This window comes from Ranitomeya imitator, chromosome 1, assembly GCF_032444005.1.
Source record: "Ranitomeya imitator isolate aRanImi1 chromosome 1, aRanImi1.pri, whole genome shotgun sequence".
Taxonomy (NCBI): Eukaryota; Metazoa; Chordata; class Amphibia; order Anura; family Dendrobatidae; genus Ranitomeya; species Ranitomeya imitator.
In genome coordinates, this window is record NC_091282.1 from 667,752,956 (window position 1) to 667,774,396 (window position 21,441).

At 45.1% G+C, this 21,441-nt stretch overlaps 1 protein-coding gene across 1 annotated transcript in view; it reads left to right on the forward strand.

Moving 5' to 3' along the window:
• The first annotated feature begins 9,009 nt into the window (after nt 1-9,009).
• The window catches only part of PAK6 (p21 (RAC1) activated kinase 6), a 114,079-nt gene continuing 101,647 nt past the window's right edge, over nt 9,010-21,441 (forward strand). The window contains exon 1 of the mRNA XM_069729483.1: nt 9,010-9,734. The gene's annotated coding sequence lies outside the window, so the exon portion shown is untranslated. The remainder of the gene's footprint in view (nt 9,735-21,441) is intronic.

The following is a 21,441-nucleotide window of genomic DNA, read 5'->3' on the forward strand; positions in this document are numbered from 1 at the left end:
CCGTGAGTCGGTGCGGAGGGTCTTTTTTGCGCCCTCTGCGTGGTCTTTTTGTAGGTTTTTGTGCTGACCGCAAAGTAACCTTTCCTATCCTCGGTCTGTTCAGTAAGTCGGGCCTCACTTTGCTAAATCTATTTCATCTCTGTGTTTGTATTTTCATCTTTACTCACAGTCATTATATGTGGGGGGCTGCCTTTTCCTTTGGGGAATTTCTCTGAGGCAAGGTAGGCTTTATTTTTCTATCTTCAGGGCTAGCTAGTTCCTTAGGCTGTGCCGAGTTGCATAGGGAGCGTTAGGCGCAATCCACTGCTATTTCTAGTGTGTTTGATAGGATTAGGGATTGCAGTCAGCAGAGTTCCCACGTCCCAGAGCTCGTCCTTTATTATCAGTAACTATCAGGTCATTCCGTGTGCTCTTAACCACCAGGTCCATTATTGTCCTGACCACCAGGTCATAACAGTACAGGTGGCCCAAAGTACTAATGCATCTCAATAGAGGGATAAGAGAAGTTCTGAGACCATTTTTTTGTCTTTGCAGTGTGTTTTGTCTCTATTTTCCCCTTTACCTCTGGGTGGTTCAGGACACTGGTGTAAACATGGACATTCAAGGTCTGTCCTCTTGGATGGATAATCTCACTACAAGGGTACAAAACATTCAAGATTTTGTGGTTCAGAATCCGATGTCAGAGCCTAGGATTCCAATTCCTGATTTGTTTTTTGGTGATAGATCTAAGTTCTTGAATTTCAAAAATAATTGTAAATTGTTTCTTGCCTTGAAACCTCGCTCCTCAGGTGACCCTGTTCAACAAGTAAAGATCATTATTTCTTTGTTACGTGGTGACCCTCAAGACTGGGCATTTTCCCTTGCGCCAGGAGATCCGGCATTGCGTGATGTTGATGCGTTTTTCCTGGCGCTTGGATTGCTTTATGACGAACCTAATTCAGTGGATCAGGCAGAGAAAATCTTGCTGGTTCTGTGTCAGGGTCAGGATGAAGCGGAGATATATTGTCAGAAGTTTAGAAAGTGGTCTGTGCTCACTCAGTGGAATGAATGTGCCCTGGCAGCAATCTTCAGAAAGGGTCTCTCTGAAGCCCTTAAGGATGTCATGGTGGGGTTTCCCATGCCTGCTGGTCTGAATGAGTCTATGTCCTTGGCCATTCAGATCGATCGACGCTTGTGTGAGCGTAAAGCTGTGCACCATTTGGCGGTACTATCTGAGCATGGGCCTGAGCCTATGCAATGTGATAGGACTTTGACCAGAGCTGAACGGCAAGAACACAGACATCGGAATGGGCTATGTTTTTACTGTGGTGATTCCACTCATGCTATCTCCGATTGTCCTAAGCGCACTAAGCGGTTCGCTAGGTCTGCCACCATTGGTACGGTACAGTCTAAATTTCTATTGTCTGTTACTCTGATTTGCTCTTTGTCATCCTATTCTGTTATGGCATTTGTAGATTCAGGCGCTGCCCTGAATTTGATGGATTTGGAGTATGCTAGGCGCTGTGGTTTTTTCTTGGAGCCCTTGCAGTATCCTATTCCATTGAGAGGTATTGATGCTACGCCTTTGGCCAAGAATAAGCCTCAGTACTGGACCCAATTGACCATGTGCATGGCTCCTGCACATCAGGAGGATATCCGCTTTCTGGTGTTGCATAATCTGCATGATGTGGTCGTTTTGGGGTTGCCATGGCTACAGGTTCATAATCCAGTATTGGACTGGAAATCTATGTCTGTGTCCAGCTGGGGTTGCCAGGGGGTACATGGTGATGTTCTATTTTTGTCTATTTCGTCTTCCACTCCTTCTGAAGTTCCAGAGTTTTTGTCGGATTATCGGGATGTATTTGATGAGCCCAAAGCCAGTGCCCTACCTCCTCATAGGGATTGCGATAGTGCAATTAATTTGATTCCTGGTAGTAAGTTTCCTAAGGGCCGATTGTTCAATTTATCTGTGCCAGAACACGCCGCTATGCGGAGTTATATAAAGGAATCCTTGGAGAAAGGCCATATTCGCCCGTCGTCATCACCGTTAGGAGCAGGGTTCTTTTTTGTGGCCAAGAAGGATGGTTCTTTGAGACCTTGTATTGATTACCGCCTTCTTAATAAAATTACAGTCAAATTTCAGTATCCTTTGCCGTTGCTGTCTGATTTGTTTACTCGTATTAAAGGGGCTAGTTGGTTCACCAAGATAGATCTTCGAGGGGCGTATAATCTTGTGCGTATTAAACAAGGCGATGAATGGAAAACAGCATTTAATACGCCCGAGGGCCATTTTGAGTACCTGGTTATGCCATTCGGGCTTTCCAATGCTCCATCAGTATTTCAGTCCTTTATGCATGATATCTTCCGAGAGTACCTGGATAAATTCCTGATTGTGTATTTGGATGATATTTTGGTCTTTTCGGATGATTGGGAGTCTCATGTGAAGCAGGTCAGAATGGTGTTCCAGGTCCTTCGTGCGAATTCCTTGTTTGTGAAGGGGTCAAAGTGTCTCTTTGGAGTTCAGAAGGTTTCATTTTTGGGGTTAATTTTTTCCCCTTCTACTATCGAGATGGACCCTGTTAAAGTCCAGGCCATTTACGATTGGACTCAGCCGACATCTGTGAAGAGCCTGCAAAAGTTCCTGGGCTTTGCTAATTTTTATCGGCGCTTCATCGCTAATTTTTCTACTGTTGCTAAACCGTTGACTGATTTGACCAAGAAGGGTGCTGATGTGGTCAATTGGTCTTCTGCAGCTGTAGAGGCTTTTCAGGAGTTGAAGCGTCGTTTTTCTTCTGCCCCTGTGTTGTGCCAGCCAGATGTTTCGCTCCCGTTTCAGGTTGAGGTTGATGCTTCTGAGATTGGAGCAGGGGCTGTTTTGTCGCAAAGAAGTTCTGATGGCTCGGTGATGAAGCCATGTGCTTTCTTTTCTAGAAAGTTTTCGCCTGCTGAGCGTAACTATGATGTTGGTAATCGTGAGTTGTTGGCCATGAAGTGGGCATTCGAGGAGTGGCGTCATTGGCTGGAAGGAGCCAAGCATCGCGTGGTGGTCTTGACAGATCACAAGAATTTGACTTATCTTGAGTCTGCCAAACGGTTGAATCCGAGACAGGCTCGATGGTCGTTATTTTTCTCCCGTTTTGATTTTGTGGTTTCGTACCTTCCGGGCTCTAAGAATGTGAAGGCTGATGCCCTGTCAAGGAGTTTTGTGCCTGACTCTCCGGGTGTTCCTGAGCCGGCGGGTATTCTCAAAGAGGGGGTAATTTTGTCTGCCATCTCCCCTGATTTGCGGCGGGTGCTGCAAAAATTTCAGGCTGATAGACCTGACCGTTGCCCAGCGGAGAAACTGTTTGTCCCTGATAGATGGACTAGTAGAGTTATCTCTGAGATTCATTGTTCAGTGTTGGCTGGGCATCCTGGAATCTTTGGTACAAGAGATTTGGTGGCTAGATCCTTCTGGTGGCCGTCTTTGTCACGGGATGTGCGTTCTTTTGTGCAGTCCTGTGGGACTTGTGCTCGGGCTAAGCCCTGCTGTTCTCGTGCCAGTGGGTTGCTTTTGCCCTTGCCGGTCCCGAAGAGGCCCTGGACGCATATTTCTATGGATTTTATGTCGGATCTCCCCGTCTCTCAAAAGATGTCGGTCATTTGGGTGGTTTGTGATCGCTTTTCTAAGATGGTCCATTTGGTACCTTTGTCTAAATTGCCTTCCTCCTCTGATTTGGTGCCATTATTTTTCCAGCATGTGGTTCGTTTACATGGTATCCCGGAGAACATCTTTTCTGACAGAGGTTCCCAGTTTGTTTCGAGGTTTTGGCGATCCTTTTGTGCTAGGATGGGCATTGATTTGTCTTTTTCCTCGGCTTTCCATCCTCAGACAAATGGCCAAACCGAACGAACTAATCAAACTTTGGAAACATATCTGAGATGCTTTGTTTCTGCTGATCAGGATGATTGGGTGTCCTTTTTGCCGTTGGCTGAGTTCGCCCTTAATAATCGGGCCAGCTCGGCTACTTTGGTTTCGCCGTTTTTCTGCAATTCTGGTTTCCATCCTCGTTTCTCTTCAGGGCAGGTTGAGTCTTCGGACTGTCCTGGTGTAGATACTGTGGTGGATAGGTTGCAGCAGATTTGGACTCATGTGGTGGACAATTTGACATTGTCCCAGGAGAAGGCTCAACGTTTCGCTAACCGCCGGCGCTGTGTGGGTCCCCGACTTCGTGTTGGGGATTTGGTTTGGTTGTCGTCTCGTTATGTTCCTATGAAGGTTTCCTCTCCTAAGTTTAAGCCTCGTTTCATTGGTCCGTATAAGATTTCTGAGGTTATCAATCCTGTGTCATTTCGTTTGGCCCTTCCTGCTTCTTTTGCCATCCATAATGTGTTCCATAGGTCGTTATTGCGGAGATACGTGGCGCCTGTGGTTCCATCCGTTGATCCTCCTGCCCCGGTGTTGGTTGAGGGGGAGTTGGAGTATGTGGCGGAGAAGATTTTGGATTCTCGTGTTTCGAGACGGAAACTCCAGTACCTGGTCAAGTGGAAGGGTTATGGTCAGGAAGATAATTCCTGGGTTTTTGCCTCTGATGTTCATGCTGCCGATCTGGTTCGTGCCTTTCATTTGGCTCATCCTGGTCGGCCTGGGGGCTCTGGTGAGGGTTCGGTGACCCCTCCTCAAGGGGGGGGTACTGTTGTGAATTCTGTTGTCAGGCTCCCTCCTGTGGTCATGAATGGTACTTCGGCTGGTTCTGTCCATGGACTTCTTCTGGTGGGTGTTTCTGAGTTTCCTTCCACAGGTGACGAGGTTAATTCGTTAGCTGCTGCTCTATTTAACTCCACTTAGATCTTTGCTCCATGCCACCTGTCAATGTTCCAGTATTGGTCTAGTTCACTCCTGGATCGTTCTTGTGACGTGTCTTCCCAGCAGAAGCTAAGTTCCAGCTTGTATTTCTTTGGTTTGCTATTTTTCTGTCCAGCTTGCTATTTTTTTATTGTCTTGCTTGCTGGAAGCTCTGGGACGCAGAGGGAGCGCCTCCGCACCGTGAGTCGGTGCGGAGGGTCTTTTTTGCGCCCTCTGCGTGGACTTTTTGTAGGTTTTTGTGTTGACCGCAAAGTAACCTTTCCTATCCTCGGTCTGTTCAGTAAGTCGGGCCTCACTTTGCTAAATCTATTTCATCTCTGTGTTTGTATTTTCATCTTTACTCACAGTCATTATATGTGGGGGGCTGCCTTTTCCTTTGGGGAATTTCTCTGAGGCAAGGTAGGCTTTATTTTTCTATCTTCAGGGCTAGCTAGTTCCTTAGGCTGTGCCGAGTTGCATAGGGAGCGTTAGGCGCAATCCACGGCTATTTCTAGTGTGTTTGATAGGATTAGGGATTGCGGTCAGCAGAGTTCCCACGTCCCAGAGCTCGTCCTTTATTATCAGTAACTATCAGGTCATTCCGTGTGCTCTTAACCACCATGTCCATTATTGTCCTGACCACCAGGTCATAACAGTAGTATATAACACAGCCCACAGAGTATATAGCAGCCATGTAGTATATAACGCAGCCCACGTAGTATATAACACAGCCCACATAATATATAACACTGCCCACGTAGTATATAGCAGCCATGTAGTATATAACACAGCCCACGTAGTATATAACACTGGCCACGTAGTATATAGCAGCCATGTAGTATATAACAGCCCATGCAGTATGTAACACAGCCCACGTAGTATTTAGCAGTGTGGGCACCATATCCCTGTTAAAAAAATAATTAAAATAAAAAATAGTTATATATTCACCCTCCGGCGTCCAGCGAAGCTCTGTCGATGTCCGCGCGGCTGCCGCCAGTTTCCGTTCCCAGGATGCATTGCGAATTTACCCAGATGACGTAGTGGTCTCACGAGACCGCTAAGTCTTCTGGGTAATTTCACAATGCATCTCTGGGAATGGAAGCTGGCGGCAGCCGCGCGCGACTCGGCGAACAACGGAAGGTGAGAATAGCAGGTTTTTTGTTTTTTTATTATTTTTAACATTAGATCTTTTTACTATTGATGCTGCACAGGCAGCAGCAATAGTAAAAAGTTGGTCACACAGGGTTAATAGCAGCGTTAGCGGAGTGCGTTACCCGTGGCATAACGCGGTCTGTTAACGCTGTCATTAACCCTGTGTGAGCGCTGACTGGAGAGGAGTATGAAGCGGGCACCGGACATTGACTGGACGGGAGTAGAGAGGGACTAATTCTCGGCTGGACTGTGCCCGTCGCTGATTGGTCGCGGCAGCCAGGACAGGCAGCAGGCGAGACCAATCAGTGACGCGGGATTTCCAGGATGGAAGTTGCAGACAGACAGAAAGACGGAAGTACCCACCACCCTCGGATCCTTCAGACGGAACCTGAAAACCCATCTGTTCAGGAAAGCCTACAGCCTACAATAACCATGCCACCGCCGCCAGAGCCGCCTCCTCAATGTATGTCCGCAAGAATGTAAGTCCGCAAGGACAGGGTCCTCTCCCCTCTGTACCAGTCTGTCACTGTAAACCTGTTTACTGTAAACGATATCTATAACCCTGTATGTAACCCCTTCTCATGCACAGCACCATGGAATTAATGGTGCTATATAAATAAATAATAATAATAATAAAAGTACCCCTTAGACAATTATATAGTAGATTCAGGACTATCTGGTACATTATATTATATTAAGGACGATCTGGTGCATTATACTATATGGAGGCTATCTAGAGGGGCATCATACAGTGTGGGGATTACACTGTTGGAGCCATCAAACAGTTTGGAGGCTACTAAGGTGTCAGTATACTGTGTATAAGAGAGCATCATACTGTGTATAATGGAGCTGTACTGTGGGGAGACTCGGGACATTATTAAATGTTATGTGGGCACTTCTTGTTATAGGGGAACTCAGGTTACTGTGACTATCAAAGGGGCACACAGGGCAATATTACTTTCTAGGGGGCAAAATATGGGCACTGTTTTCTAGGGCACTTGCACCTGGCATTACTATATTCTAGAGGGGTGCTTTAGAATTTAGAGGGCAGAGAGAACCACACAGCAGGGGCAGTAATAGGGACACATATGGCAGCAGCGGCTCAGTATTGGGGTATTAGGGGCAGTAATAGGGACACATACAGCAGCAGCGGCTCAGTATTGGGGTATCAGGGGCAGAAATAGGGACACATACAGCAGCAGCGGCTCAGTATTGGGGTATCAGGGGCAATAATAGGGACACATACGCCAGCAGCGGCTCAGTATTGGGGTATCAGGTGCAGTAATAGGGACACATACTGCAGCAGCGGTTCAGTGTTGGGGTATCAGGGGCAATAATAGGGACACATACGCCAGCAGCGGCTCAGTATTGGGGTATCAGGTGCAGTAATAGGGATTCATACGGCAGCAGTGGCTCAGTATTGGGGTATCAGGGGCAGTAATAGGAACACATACGGCAGAGGCTCAGCATTGGGGTATCAGGGGTAGTAATATGGACATATACGGCAGCAGGGGCTCAGTATTGGGGTATCAGGGGCAGTAATAGGGACACATACGGCAGCAGCGGCTCAGTATTGGGGTATCAGGGGCAGTAATAGGGACATATACGGCAGAGGCTCAGTATTGGGGTATCGGTATCAAGGGCAGTAATATGGACACATACAGTAGCAGCGGCTCAGTATTGGGGTTTCAGGGGCAGTAATATGGACACATACGGCAGCGGCTCAGTATTGGGGTATCAGGGGCAGTAATTGGGACATATACGGCAGAGGCTCAATATTGGGGTATCGGGCAATATTAGGGACACATATGGCAGCAGGGGCTCAGTATTGGGGTATCAGGGGCAGTAATAGGGACACATACGGCAGAGGCTCAGTATTGGGGTATCAGGGGCAGTAATATGGACACATACAGTAGCAGCGGCTCAGTATTGGGGTATCAGGGGCAGTAATATGGACACATACGGCAGCAGCGGCTCAGTATTGGGGTATCAGGGGCAGTAATATGGACACATACTGCAGCAGCGGCTCAGTATTGGGGTGTCAGGGGCAGTAATAGAATCGGGACATATACGGCAGAGGCTCAGTATTGAAGTATCAGGGGCAGTAATAGGGACACATACGGCAGCAGCGGCTCAGTATTGGGGTATTGGCAGGATGAGGAGGTTGTGCAGGTTGGGAATAGATGGTGATGGCTGGAATATGAGAAGGGAAATGTGTCTTTGCTGTAATCTCTGCAGACGAGTCCTGGCTGGAAGAAGTTGTCATGTCGGTCTGGGCCCAATGGAAAAGACGGGAAAAGTGACAATTCCATCATAAAGAACGTCAGCGGTAAGTAATTATGTGTAACTGTGCTGTGATCTCTTATATGTTCTCTTGGACTGGTATCTACCACTGACCATATGGCAGTAATATCTATATTGGTCTTTATATAGAGATTATCTTCAGTAATAGCATAGTCATCTGCTGAGGGTCTCCTCCACTATTAGGGTGCATCACCCAGTTGTAATCAAGGTTATCTGGTTAGGGGCCCACTCAGAAGCTTTGCCCCCCTGAACCAAAACCCTAGCTACGCCTCTGAACTGCATATAAGCCATACAATACAATAGCTGAGAGCTTTATGAATAGTCTAAATTAAAAACCTATCTTCATTGCCCATAACAACCAATCGCAGTGCAGCTTTCTTGTTTCAAGAGCACGTTAAGAAATGAAAGCTGTGCTGATTGGTTGCTACCTCTGTTGTTCTCAGCTGTTTCTATGGGACACAAAATCCATAATAAATCTGTAATTCCTACCCAAATTAACCCATTTTAGCCATGAAACCTATGATCCACTGAAGGTATCATGTGCCATATGCAGCCAGATACATCTGTGTGTTATACAGTCTGCTGCTGATTTTATATACCGTATCTGCCAGTGGTTACTATAGAAACAGCCGAGAAACTGTGTCAAGTGGATTTTTTACCGTAATGTAATTATAAGCTTAAGTAGAGACGGTGACTCCTCTCCTCCGATATTATCCCTTTATAAATATTCAAAATATGGAATATTTGATGATTTCGCAGCGTTGAGAGCCAGGGAGATGCAATACTTGACTTATCTCAGGCTGCCATACAAAGCGTTTAAGTCGCGGATGTAATGATAATAGGGCCATTACACCCGGTCAGCGGCGATTAACTCTTTCACTGTGGAGAAAATTACTGACTCGCTTAACATAAAGGCTTTGAACGCCCTCCCATCGTTGGGGATGAGGGGGTTAAGTGGAGGCCGAACGCTTCTATTCCTGTCTGGAGTTGTGAATTTGCAGGGTCTCATTCATGCCAATGACATCAGCCACCTCCCCATGGCAACTAAGAGGCTGTAGTAAAAAAATTCCAGGCAACATTTGAGTCAGAAGGTGCCAAAAAAGAACAGGTTGGATACGGAGTCATTAAAGGGAAGATTGGGATTGTACAGCGAGGGGCGCACCTTTGGAAAGACGGACATATTGCACGAGCTTATGTGATATTTTTTTCGGGACAACGGCGAGGATTTGTCCCTTATCGGGGGCTGCATCTGCTTTGTTCGTCCGTGGAGAGAAGGTGTTGACCTTCGCTTCTCGGTGACAGTCTACAGAGAGGTAACTCAGCAGGTGTTCTGGCTCAGAATGAGGAGTCATCTCCAGTTTTCACTCCTGCGCTCTGTTTGGAGAACATTTCCTTGTGTTATTATGGGAATGGCGATTCTACATCCACTATAGTGGATCCAGGACTTCATAGGTCGCAGCCTCCCGGGACACAGGTATCGTGCATCCCGATAACACTTTTTCGTAAATTTTGCAGCATGATTTCATTGAATGAGTAAAGGCTGATATACCTGAAACAAAAAGCATGGGCTAAAAAGAGAAGGACTGGTATAAATATAATCATTGTTACAGGAGGACGGGGCTTATTGTATGCATTGCCATAGCACTTGTGTGGTCGGAGGCCAATCTTCCGTGATTAGAGATGAGCCGATCTGCAGAGATTTGAAATCATGAAAAATGCAGTTTTCAGCAAAGTTGTTCTCTGCAAATTGATTGCCCCCCATTGTAACATAGTAACATAGTAACATAGTTAGTAAGGCCGAAAAAAGACATTTGTCCATCCAGTTCAGCCTATATTCCATCATAATAAATACCCAGATCTACGTCCTTCTACAGAACCTAATAATTGTATGATACAATATTGTTCTGCTCCAGGAAGACATCCAGGCCTCTCTTGAACCCCTCGACTGAGTTCGCCATCACCACCTCCTCAGGCAAGCAATTCCAGATTCTCACTGCCCTAACAGTAAAGAATCCTCTTCTATGTTGGTGGAAAAACCTTCTCTCCTCCAGACGCAAAGAATGCCCCCTTGTGCCCGTCACCTTCCTTGGTATAAACAGATCCTCAGCGAGATATTTGTATTGTCCCCTTATATACTTATACATGGTTATTAGATCGCCCCTCAGTCGTCTTTTTTCTAGACTAAATAATCCTAATTTCGCTAATCTATCTGGGTATTGTAGTTCTCCCATCCCCTTTATTAATTTTGTTGCCCTCCTTTGTACTCTCTCTAGTTCCATTATATCCTTCCTGAGCACCGGTGCCCAAAACTGGACACAGTACTCCATGTGCGGTCTAACTAGGGATTTGTACAGAGGCAGTATAATGCTCTCATCATGTGTATCCAGACCTCTTTTAATGCACCCCATGATCCTGTTTGCCTTGGCAGCTGCTGCCTGGCACTGGCTGCTCCAGGTAAGTTTATCATTAACTAGGATCCCCAAGTCCTTCTCCCTGTCAGATTTACCCAGTGGTTTCCCGTTCAGTGTGTAATGGTGATATTGATTCCCTCTTCCCATGTGTATAACCTTACATTTATCATTGTTAAACCTCATCTGCCACCTTTCAGCCCAAGTTTCCAACTTATCCAGATCCATCTGTAGCAGAATACTATCTTCTCTTGTATTAACTGCTTTACATAGTTTTGTATCATCTGCAAATATCGATATTTTACTGTGTAAACCTTCTACCAGATCATTAATGAATATGTTGAAGAGAACAGGTCCCAATACTGACCCCTGCGGTACCCCACTGGTCACAGCGACCCAGTTAGAGACTATACCATTTATAACCACCCTCTGCTTTCTATCACTAAGCCAGTTACTAACCCATTTACACACATTTTCCCCCAGACCAAGCATTCTCATTTTGTGTACCAACCTCTTGTGCGGCACGGTATCAAACGCTTTGGAAAAATCGAGATATACCACGTCCAATGACTCACCGTGGTCCAGCCTATAGCTTACCTCTTCATAAAAACTGATTAGATTGGTTTGACAGGAGCGATTTCTCATAAACCCATGCTGATATGGAGTTAAACAGTTATTCTCATTGAGATAATCCAGAATAACATCCCTCAGAAACCCTTCAAATATTTTACCAACAATAGAGGTTAGACTTACTGGCCTATAATTTCCAGGTTCACTTTTAGAGCCCTTTTTGAATATTGGCACCACATTTGCTATGCGCCAGTCCTGCGGAACAGACCCTGTCGCTATAGAGTCACTAAAAATAAGAAATAATGGTTTATCTATTACATTACTTAGTTCTCTTAGTACTCGTGGGTGTATGCCATCCGGACCCGGAGATTTATCTATTTTAATCTTATTTAGCCGGTTTCGCACCTCTTCTTGGGTTAGATTGGTGACCCTTAATATAGGGTTTTCATTGTTTCTTGGGATTTCACCTAGCATTTCATTTTCCACCGTGAATACCGTGGAGAAGAAGGTGTTTAATATGTTAGCTTTTTCCTCGTCATCTACAACCATTCTTTCCTCACTATTTTTTAAGGGGCCTACATTTTCAGTTTTTATTCTTTTACTATTGATATAGTTGAAGAACAGTTTGGGATTAGTTTTACTCTCCTTAGCAATGTGCTTCTCTGTTTCCTTTTTGGCAGCTTTAATTAGTTTTTTAGATAAAGTATTTTTCTCCCTATAGTTTTTTAGAGCTTCAATGGTGCCATCCTGCTTTAGTAGTGCAAATGCTTTCTTTTTACTGTTAATTGTGTCCTGGGGTCTCTCAAGATTCAGCATTATAAACACAGGATGTACAGGATATAAAAAAAAAGCCATACACTTACCTTGCCTGTTCCACCGCCCGGTCCTCAGTTCCTCTTCTTTTCCCCGTTCCCAGTCGCATGTATTTTCTTCGGCCTCTTCAAACCAGACCACGGCTTGCATCTCCACTAGGCCTCAGATGCAAGCCGCATGGTCACTTGGGTGATGCGTGTCTTAATGTTGTGAAGTCAGAAGCATGGAGTGAAGAAGGCCGAAGAGAACGCGCAAGATAGGGGTAGGAGATGAGAAGAGGTGACAAGTACTGGACTATGGGGACAGCAGGACAGGTGAGCAGCGTGGTGAGTATTATTTATTAATTTTTTTGAACAGGTTACAGCTGTCCGCCACTTTGCTGAATTTGCACAGAATGAATTGCCAAAAAATCTGTAATCTGGAGAAGGTAGATTTTTGTAAAATTCAAGAAGAATTTAATTCTACTACAGTAAGTTAGCTCATCCCTAGTGCCAGCTCTTAGACACGTTTCACTGTATTCTGTTTCTTGGGGCATCTCTCTGTGCTCAGTAGGTACATTTAGGAAAATGATAATTTTCTCTGCCTAAAGATCTAAATGGCATTCATTTTACAGACATATTATACTGTTATAGTAAATTATATGTATATATACAGTATATAAAGTAAAAGTTGTAGCTTCCTAGGGTGGAGGGGGAGGAATAAGGTTACTAAAAATAATGGTGTAAAAACAATTCCAGTAACCATATTTTTCTCATACAATTTTTAAAAATAAACGTCATGTACCAGTGAATAAGAAACATTTTTTACATCTCTGCAATCTTAAGAAGCAGTTGCATTACATTTTCTGTGGCTAGTAATGGGTACAAAAATGGGACAGTGAAAACAAAAAAAGAAAATAATCATCATGATCCAGTCTGGGTTTTGAGTCCTGTCTCCCCTTTTCCTGGGCTGATCATGTCAAGGGTTAACTTTGCTCTGCCTCATTCTCGGTTCAATTTTGCGATTTAGCTCTGCTGTATTCTGCAGGTGGTGTCAGTTATAGTTTCTGCCTACGACATGTGTAGCTGACTCTGTGTTCCCTGATTCGTCCTGCTGCTTTTGCTGACTGAAGCCGTGTCTGTTTATTCCCCTCTTCCCATCCCTTCTCTGTGTTCCCTTCTCGTGTTTGGATTCTCTGGTAACTGACTTAGGCTCTGACCTGCTGTTTCGTTTCTTGTCTTAGGCATATCTGCTCCTGACCGGTATTGACCCCTTTGGCTTGTTTCTGACTCTGTGCTTGGTTATTCCTTTTGTATTGCGCTACAGCCTAATATTGACCCTGCTTGTTTTACTCTTCTGCTGCCACCTGGTGGTCTGCTCCTGCTGTGTGCAGTCCTTCCTCCACTCTATTGCCATCTAGTGGAGCTGCATCTACCTGCATAGCAGCAGCGTGCCAATAATGTGGCCTGGACAAGTGCATCGCCAAAATCTCCATTTGTTTATGGATGCTTTTTGTTTATGTGCATATTTTATATATGCTGGAGTGCATGTGTGCAATATGTATATGCATGCATAATTTGTAAATGAATGTGCATATTTTATATCTAATGTAAACATGCATATGTATAAGTAGGTGGGGCTTGGTGGTGTATGTGTGGAGGGCAGAGGTACTGCACAGGGGTCCTTTGCTGTTATTGTCCACCCCTCGTCATGTGTGTCTGTGTACAGTAGATATATACACTGTATTCATTGGCGTGTATTCATTGTGGCAGCGTATGCCATGAAAATTGGCAATCATGGCATACAAACGACTGTCAGACACTTCTGTCTGTATATTAGTTTCCCAGTATGCTTGTCATGCTATTTTGAGGAGTATACCTACATGTATTGAGCCATTTCATGTGAGCAACATTATTGATCCAGGACCCCTGTGACATATACAGTACTGGTCAAAAGTTTGGACACATCTGTTTATGCACTGCTTTTTATTTTTCTTATTCAAATGTGCACATTATAGTTTCAGACTGAAGGTAGCAAAACCACGATGGAGAACATATGGAACTAAGGAGTAAAGAAACAATTGTGAAACAAAGCAGAACACGTGTTAGCCTCTAAGTTCCTCAAAGTAACCCTTTTTGTCCTCTGGTGACCACTTTATAGACCCCTTACCATTCTCTCAAGCAGCTTCATCAGGTCATCACCTGAAATGGCATTGAACAGTCTTCAAGAGGTCTCATGGGTGATGAGCACTTATTTGCTGCTTTCCCTTTACTCATTCCAAACCATCTCAGTTGGTTTGAAGTTGGGAAATTGTGTAGGACATGTTATCTGATGCAGAGCTCCATTCTTTTTCATCTTAGTAACGTAGCCTCTGCATGGTCTGGAGATGTGAATTGAGCAATTGTCCTGATGCATCACAAATTATGGTTCCTCTAAGCGAAAAGCAGACACTAACTGGGCTTTGAATATGCAACAAATCACCTACAATATCACCAGCAAAGCCTCCCACACCATCACACCTCCATGCTTCATGGTGGGCACAATGCATGTGGAAATGAACCGCTCACATTTTCTGTAACTCACAAAGATATGCCAGTTGGTATAAAAAAAATCTAAATTTTTTACACAGAGCCCAGTACAGATTTTCACTTATCTAATGTACAGTTCTTGTGTTTCTTGGCCAAAAAAGTTTTTTTTTCTTGTTTACGGTCCTTGGTAGTGGCTTCTTTGCAGAAATTCTACCATAAAGGCTTGATTCTTTCTGTCTCATCTGAACTGTTGATGTTGAGATATGTTTGCTACTTGATGTCTGTGGCACTGACAATTTGTCTTTTCTGACACTGGCAATGCTGATGTACTTATCCTCTGCAGGAGAGGAAATTCATGGTCTTACTTTCCTGGGGAGGTTACCAACAGAGTAAATTTCATGCTAGTGATTGATGGTTTTCATGACTTCACTTGAGGATACCTTTAAGGCCATAGCAATTTTCTGGATTGACAGATCTTCGTGTCAAAATAATGATACTGTCACTCCTCTTTACTTAGCTGACTGGTTCTTGCCATATTCTGGCTTAGAACAGTTGTGGAATAGGGCTCAGCCCTGGAACTGTGTACCAAACACTGTCTCTACAACTGTCCCTGGAGCAATTTCTGAAGACCGGTGATTCCAAAAATAAACTCATGCCTGTAATTCGGAAGGCATCCCAGGTGATGACCTGATGAAGCTGCACGAGAGAATGCCAAGTTGGATGTAAAGCTGTCATCAGCGTCAAACAGAACAGGATACTTTGGGGAATCTAAGTTAAGGCTGTGTGGACAGTGCGTTTTTACGACTTTTTTTTCCGAGCAAAAATGGCCTCAAAATGCTATGGAATCCTTATGCAAGCTAATTCAATGATAATCCTGAAGTGTTGTGCACATGATCAGTAAATTTCCTTTGAGTATTTACAATGCGTTTTTTTCTGCAGCATGTCAATTCTTTGTGCGTTTCTGCTGTTTTTCACCCATTGACATCAATTGAGTCAGTCAAATCCGCAGCAAAAACGCAGGTATAAAAATGTTTGTGGATTTGCTGAGTTTTTGTTTGCGTTTTTACCAGCTTCCTATGGTGTTTCTCATGCTGTCATCTGTATGACAGTGTAGGAAACACCGGCGCGGAGGTTTTTATCGGCAGTAACGCTACCGCTGGTAAGACCGTCGGTCAGAACGCTGCGGGGCTGCTGTCAGATGTCAGCATGACCCCGCAGCTGTGACTGTGATCTGCGATAATGCTATCTCCGATAAGACTGTCAGAGCGCTGCGGGGTCATGCTGTCAGATGTCAGTGTCACCCTGCAGCTGTGACTGTGACCCACGGTAACGCTACCGCCGGTAAGACTGTTGGTCAAAGTGCTGCAGGGTCATGCTGTCAGATGTCAGCGTGACCCCGCAGCTGTGACTGTGACCTGCAGCTGTGACCTGTGGTAAAAAGCTTACCGCTGGTCAGCAGACGTGGGCTGATGAGACTACTGCTCCCATCGGGCTACATCTGCTGTCACTGATGACAGTGACAGCAGGTGCCGCTGTTGGGAGACATAATCTTATCAGCCGGCTTCTGTGCCCACAGTTAAAAAAAAAAAAAAAGTTAAATAATTACATACATGTTCACATAAAAATAAAAACCCCATTATACTCGCCTAGCACCAAATCCCTGATTCCCTCATCTCCTAGAAAAAATGTAAAATAATAAACCACCATAAAAGTCGTATGGTTGTTCCTTTCCACCAATCGCCTCAGGTGACCTATTACTTGCATAGATATTACTCTTTTATATATAGTTGTGCTCAAAAGTTTACATACCACGGCAGAATTTTTGCTTTCTTGGCCTTTTTTTCGGAGAATATGAATGATAACACCAAAACTCTTTCTCCACTGTACTTAGAAGTAGGAAACAAATCTTGTCTAAGTCACATATGTTACAGAATTGAAGTATCTCTCAGTTCACGTAAGCGCAGTAATTTCCCAATATCTCCAAATCAATCTAGATCCCCTCCTGAATTCCTCAGAGCAAAAATTGAAAGAATGTGGACACTTCCTCTTTCCCTTGTTGGCTACATAAGTATCTTTTTTTTTTAAACTCTGATTATTAAATGCATAGTAGTACATACAGGCAATGATACCCAACAAATACCATGAATTTAACACTTAACCCCCCAAAAAAAGGAAAAAAACAACCCCTCCTTCCCATCCCCACTGTGTGTGAACTGAACTCTCACATAACGTCAATGACTATGGTATTGGAACCCGATTATGAAGAGTCTCAAGTAAGTACCATGAGGTGTGTTTGAATTGTTTCCTCAATCTATCTTTAGTGTTGTCTGGTAATGTGGGAATGAACGACGCCCATCTTTCGAAGAGTTTCCCGATCATTTTTTCTTTGTTTATTAGTGTGTCCAGCCAATGCATTTTAAACAAAAACATAATTTTGGATTGAATAAGTGTTAGTGGTTGCGGTACTGGGTTTATCCAGCGATGGAGGATACTCTTCCTCGTAGCCGAGGCCCAAATAATTAGTGATGATCTAATATGTCTTGATATATTTTGATGACTATCTGCCAGGATGTGGAAAACCGCCCACTGTGATGTTAACGGAAAAGTAATGCATTATGTATTTTGGATATATGAATTAATGCTTTTACATAATTTCTGGATATGCATGCATCCCCACAAGTGATGGAGTATATCAGTATTAGGCTACGTTCAGACTAGCGTTGTGCTAGTGTGCGTCGGGTTAGCGTCGGGCGACGCAGCGGCGACGCACGCGTCATGCGCCCCTATGTTTAACATGGGGGACGCATGCGTTTTTGTTTGTTGCGTTGTGCGACGCATGCGTCTTTTTTGCCGCAAGCGTCGGACCAAGAAAACGCAACAAGTTGCATTTTTCTTGCGTCCGATTTTCGGCAAAAAACGACGCACGCATCGCAAAACGCAGCGTTTTTGCGTGCGTTTTGCCGCGTTTTTGCGTGCGTCGTGCGTTGCGTCGCCGACGCAGCGGCGCACAACGCTAGTCTGAACGTAGCCTTAGCTGAACCACATTTGAAGCATGAATAGGTAGTCCCAGGACACATCTTTGATTGTATGTAAGGGGTTATATATGCCCTGTAGAATATCAGCAAAGCCATGTCCGTGTAGCTATTATAAGGGATTGTGTTGTTTTGGGTCAGTGTGGCTTTTAGAAAATCTTCCGTTTCAAACCCCGGTATATCCTCTCTCCACTTGCCTGGACACTTCAATTTCCCTTCCGAAGAAGTATCTTTGAAATATTATTTTCTGCCTAAATGTTTATACTTGTTTCACAAATGTCCTACATACAATGTACAGAAGTATCAAAAACTGACTGTCACTTCCTAACAGAAAACTGGTGTGGATAGGTACATACTAAGAGTAGCCATCTCCATACATAACTAACAAATCTGTATGGCAGAGTATGCAAATATGAAATATATGAAATTTTAATTGCTCTAGAAAATAGGAAAAAAACTAAGATACTTACCACATACTATAAATTGGCCAATTCATGTATGCTGTGGTAGTAGCCACGGTAAGGCGATCTTCATTGCTGATAGTCCATGAGAGGAGTCACATTAGATTAGGTTCCCAGCAATGAAGATCGTCTGGCCATGGCTGCTGGGAATACATGAACAGGCCAATTTATGTGCCAAGTATCTTAGTTTTTTCCTATTTTCTAGAGCAGTAATGCAATTCCAATTTCATATATTTCATGTTTGCATGCTATAGCGCCACAGAATGTAACTTTATTTGTTAGTTATTGTGAAGATCTGAGGTTGTCGGTTGTAAAATAATCACCTAGGCAGGCTAACAATGTATTCCTTAGATCCATGGGCCTACAGCAATTCTGGGTAGATGGTCACAATGCAATGTCCCCAGTCCCCAAGATCCCATACTGGGGCCGATAGCTCCACTGTCCTGTGCCAGGCGATACCCACTGTTTCTCAACTTTTGGTTAGCCCAGAGCTTTTGTATCTCCCATAAGTATAGCCTACAGTCACAATACAGGCTCCATTCCACAGCCATAGCACATGTCTCCTGCTGGCAACAACAGTCCTTAAAATAGTTCCTCACATCCAGACGATAGATATTGCGACTGTAGTATGTGTATCAAGCTCCGGCCGGCAACCGATTTCCAATTTCCATAGGCCATTAATATAGGGGCGCCAGGACCTTGTAAGGAGGCAGCGGGGACCCTTGTCTGCCCTCTCTCTCCCATGTGCTGGGCCTGTGCCCCTTATATGGTACATGGACAGTGTACCTGTTTATTAATGCATTAATGCTATATTCATGTGATGTACTGTCTTTGTGATGTCTTTATGCTGTATCATTGTAATGTATATGCTGTGATTGTGTTTTGCATTGTTATTAGCATGTACTGTAGTGTGCTGTGTTTGCCATGCACATGTTAAAGGCAGGGACAGAAGAGGTTAACCCAGGAGGCTGAGCTAGCAGCTTCCAAGCAGACAGGAAGTCCATGTCTGCAGCTCAGTGCCCAGGCAGGCTTGCCCGTGGCCAGGTGTGCTCCCCTGCTGGAGGTGAACAGAGCTGCCAGTGGACTGTTGGGCAGTGGGCACAGGGACTGCGTGTGTGCCCCACAAGATACTTGCAGCTCCTGGGATCTGCCTGGGAGTTACCCAAGAGACTTGCAACTCCTGGAATTTGTCTGGAGCTACTGTCTCTGCTGCTGCAGCCATTGCTGGAGATAGAGAGAGCTCAGGAATTGTACCTTCCTTTCTTCATCACATTTATTAAATACAAGATGCCACTGTTGGGCCCTACAACATGTGACATGTGGTGCATCCGTTCCAGCATGGAGAGGAGCCAGATTTCTGAGGTAACCCAGGGCTGGGACTAGAACTGTATTTTCATGTGCAAAGGGCCAGGGTGCTCACTGACTGGGCCTAGTGGACTCGGCTATGACTACCACCCCGTGCCACCTTGTTACATTTGGTGTAGTCGCCAGGATCGACCCCAGCAGCCCTGCAACTCTGATAGAGAAAATGCCTGAGATGTGTGAATTGTTGAACGCCGTGAAAGAATTGGAGATGGCAGCTGACAGTGACTTTGAGCCCGAGATTTGTGATTTGTTGACTGCCATGAAAGAGTCAAAGATGTCGGCTGACAGTGACTTTGAGCCTGAGATTTGTGATTTGTTGCCCGCCATGAAGGAATTAAAGATGGTGGCTGACAGTGAGTGCAAGATGGCGCCGAACACTGGCCAGGGGATGGAGGTCAGTGGCGTGAAAGTGCAGGAGGGTGCAGCATTTTGTGGGCGTCATGCGAGAAAATTGGCACCAAAGGAAAGACGGCCGCACCCCACTGTGATGGAAGCCCACCTGAAATGGTTGCGGACAAAGAAAGAGCCCCCGCCTCTGCAGCAGAATCTTGAAAAATGGGTGGAGCCGCATGAAGTATCCCAACCCACGAATGGGTGGAACCCAAAGAGACCAGACAGCATGTTTGCAAGAGAAACGCCATTACCTGCTGATATGGAGAGGCGCAGCACAGCTTTCTGCGGCAGCATCGGCCGCCAGGACTGGAGGCGATCCGTGGTCCAGAAGCAGACGGGCCTGCATTTCGAGGCCAGGTGGTTGGAGGAGCTGAGAGAGTAGCACCCTTTCAAGCGGCCGGTGGAGAGTGAGGAACGCCGCTTTGCCAGAGAACTGAAGCGTCCCGGGGAGCTACAGCTGGCCGGATGACCAGCAGAGTGGTCTGGCACCTCGACCTGGCCAAAGGATATGGATTAATTCAGGAGACCCAGACAGGAGAAAAGGTCTATGTGAATGCTGAGTCCGTGGTCTCCAGAGGTCCCCTTCTACTACGGGACCACATTACTTTTGCTAAAGAGAAGGGACCCCGAGGGCCATATGCTGTGGCTGTGCAGAAGGCCTCCAACCAGGAGGACGACATACCGCAGAGAGCTGCCTGTTGCCACGGCCACAGTCTTTGCAGATGTGTAGGAGAGAGCGGCGCCTAGACGCAGTGAGGCTGCTGCAAATGTGACAGCAGAGCTGAAAGCTCCGGGAGCTGTGGAACTGCCGCTGGAGGGACTGTGGAGCATAAGGAACAGTGGTGACTCCTCAAGCAGATCCTCGTGTCACACCTATATTGTGGTACAGTGTCCGCATGTGGCCCATTAAGTAACCATGGCGGTGCATTCATTGACGTGGCCCCTTTAAGGAAAAATGTGATTTGTGCTGGTTGCACCTGTACAGTGTGAAGGGACTGTTCCGCCTCCCTTAAGAGGGCAGTGAGCCCTACATGGCGCCAAGGGACTGAGGCATCAGGAGTGGCCACCACGGTCACAGAGTAAGGACTGTATTAGTTTATTTTCCCCTCCTCCCAGTTGTTTGCGCCCGTTGGCGCACCCCTTGCCAGGTCACGGGCCTGAAAGCCCTATGAGGGTTAACTGACTGTGCATGTGGCTGTTGCAAGGACTATATTCTCTTAACCAGGAACTTTGTCTCTTTTTTACCTTGAACTGCGCACTGCGCACCAATTTGCTGCTAAGCCCGTTTCTCGTGACATATTGTACTTTATGATAGTGGTAAAATGTATTCGATATGACTTGCGTTTATTTGTGAAGAAAAAGGAAATTTAGCGAAAATTTTGAAAATTTCACAATTTTCAAACTTTTAGTTTTTATGCCCTTAAATTAGAGAGTCGTATCACACAAAATAGTTAATAAATAACATTTCCCACATGTCTGATTTACATCAGCACAATTTTGGAAATATTTTTTTTTATTTGTTAGGAAGTCATAAAGGTTAAAAGTTGACCAGCGGTTTCTCATTTTTATAACAAAATTTTCAAAACCATTTTTTTAGGGACCACCTCACACTTGAAGTGACTTTGAGGGGCC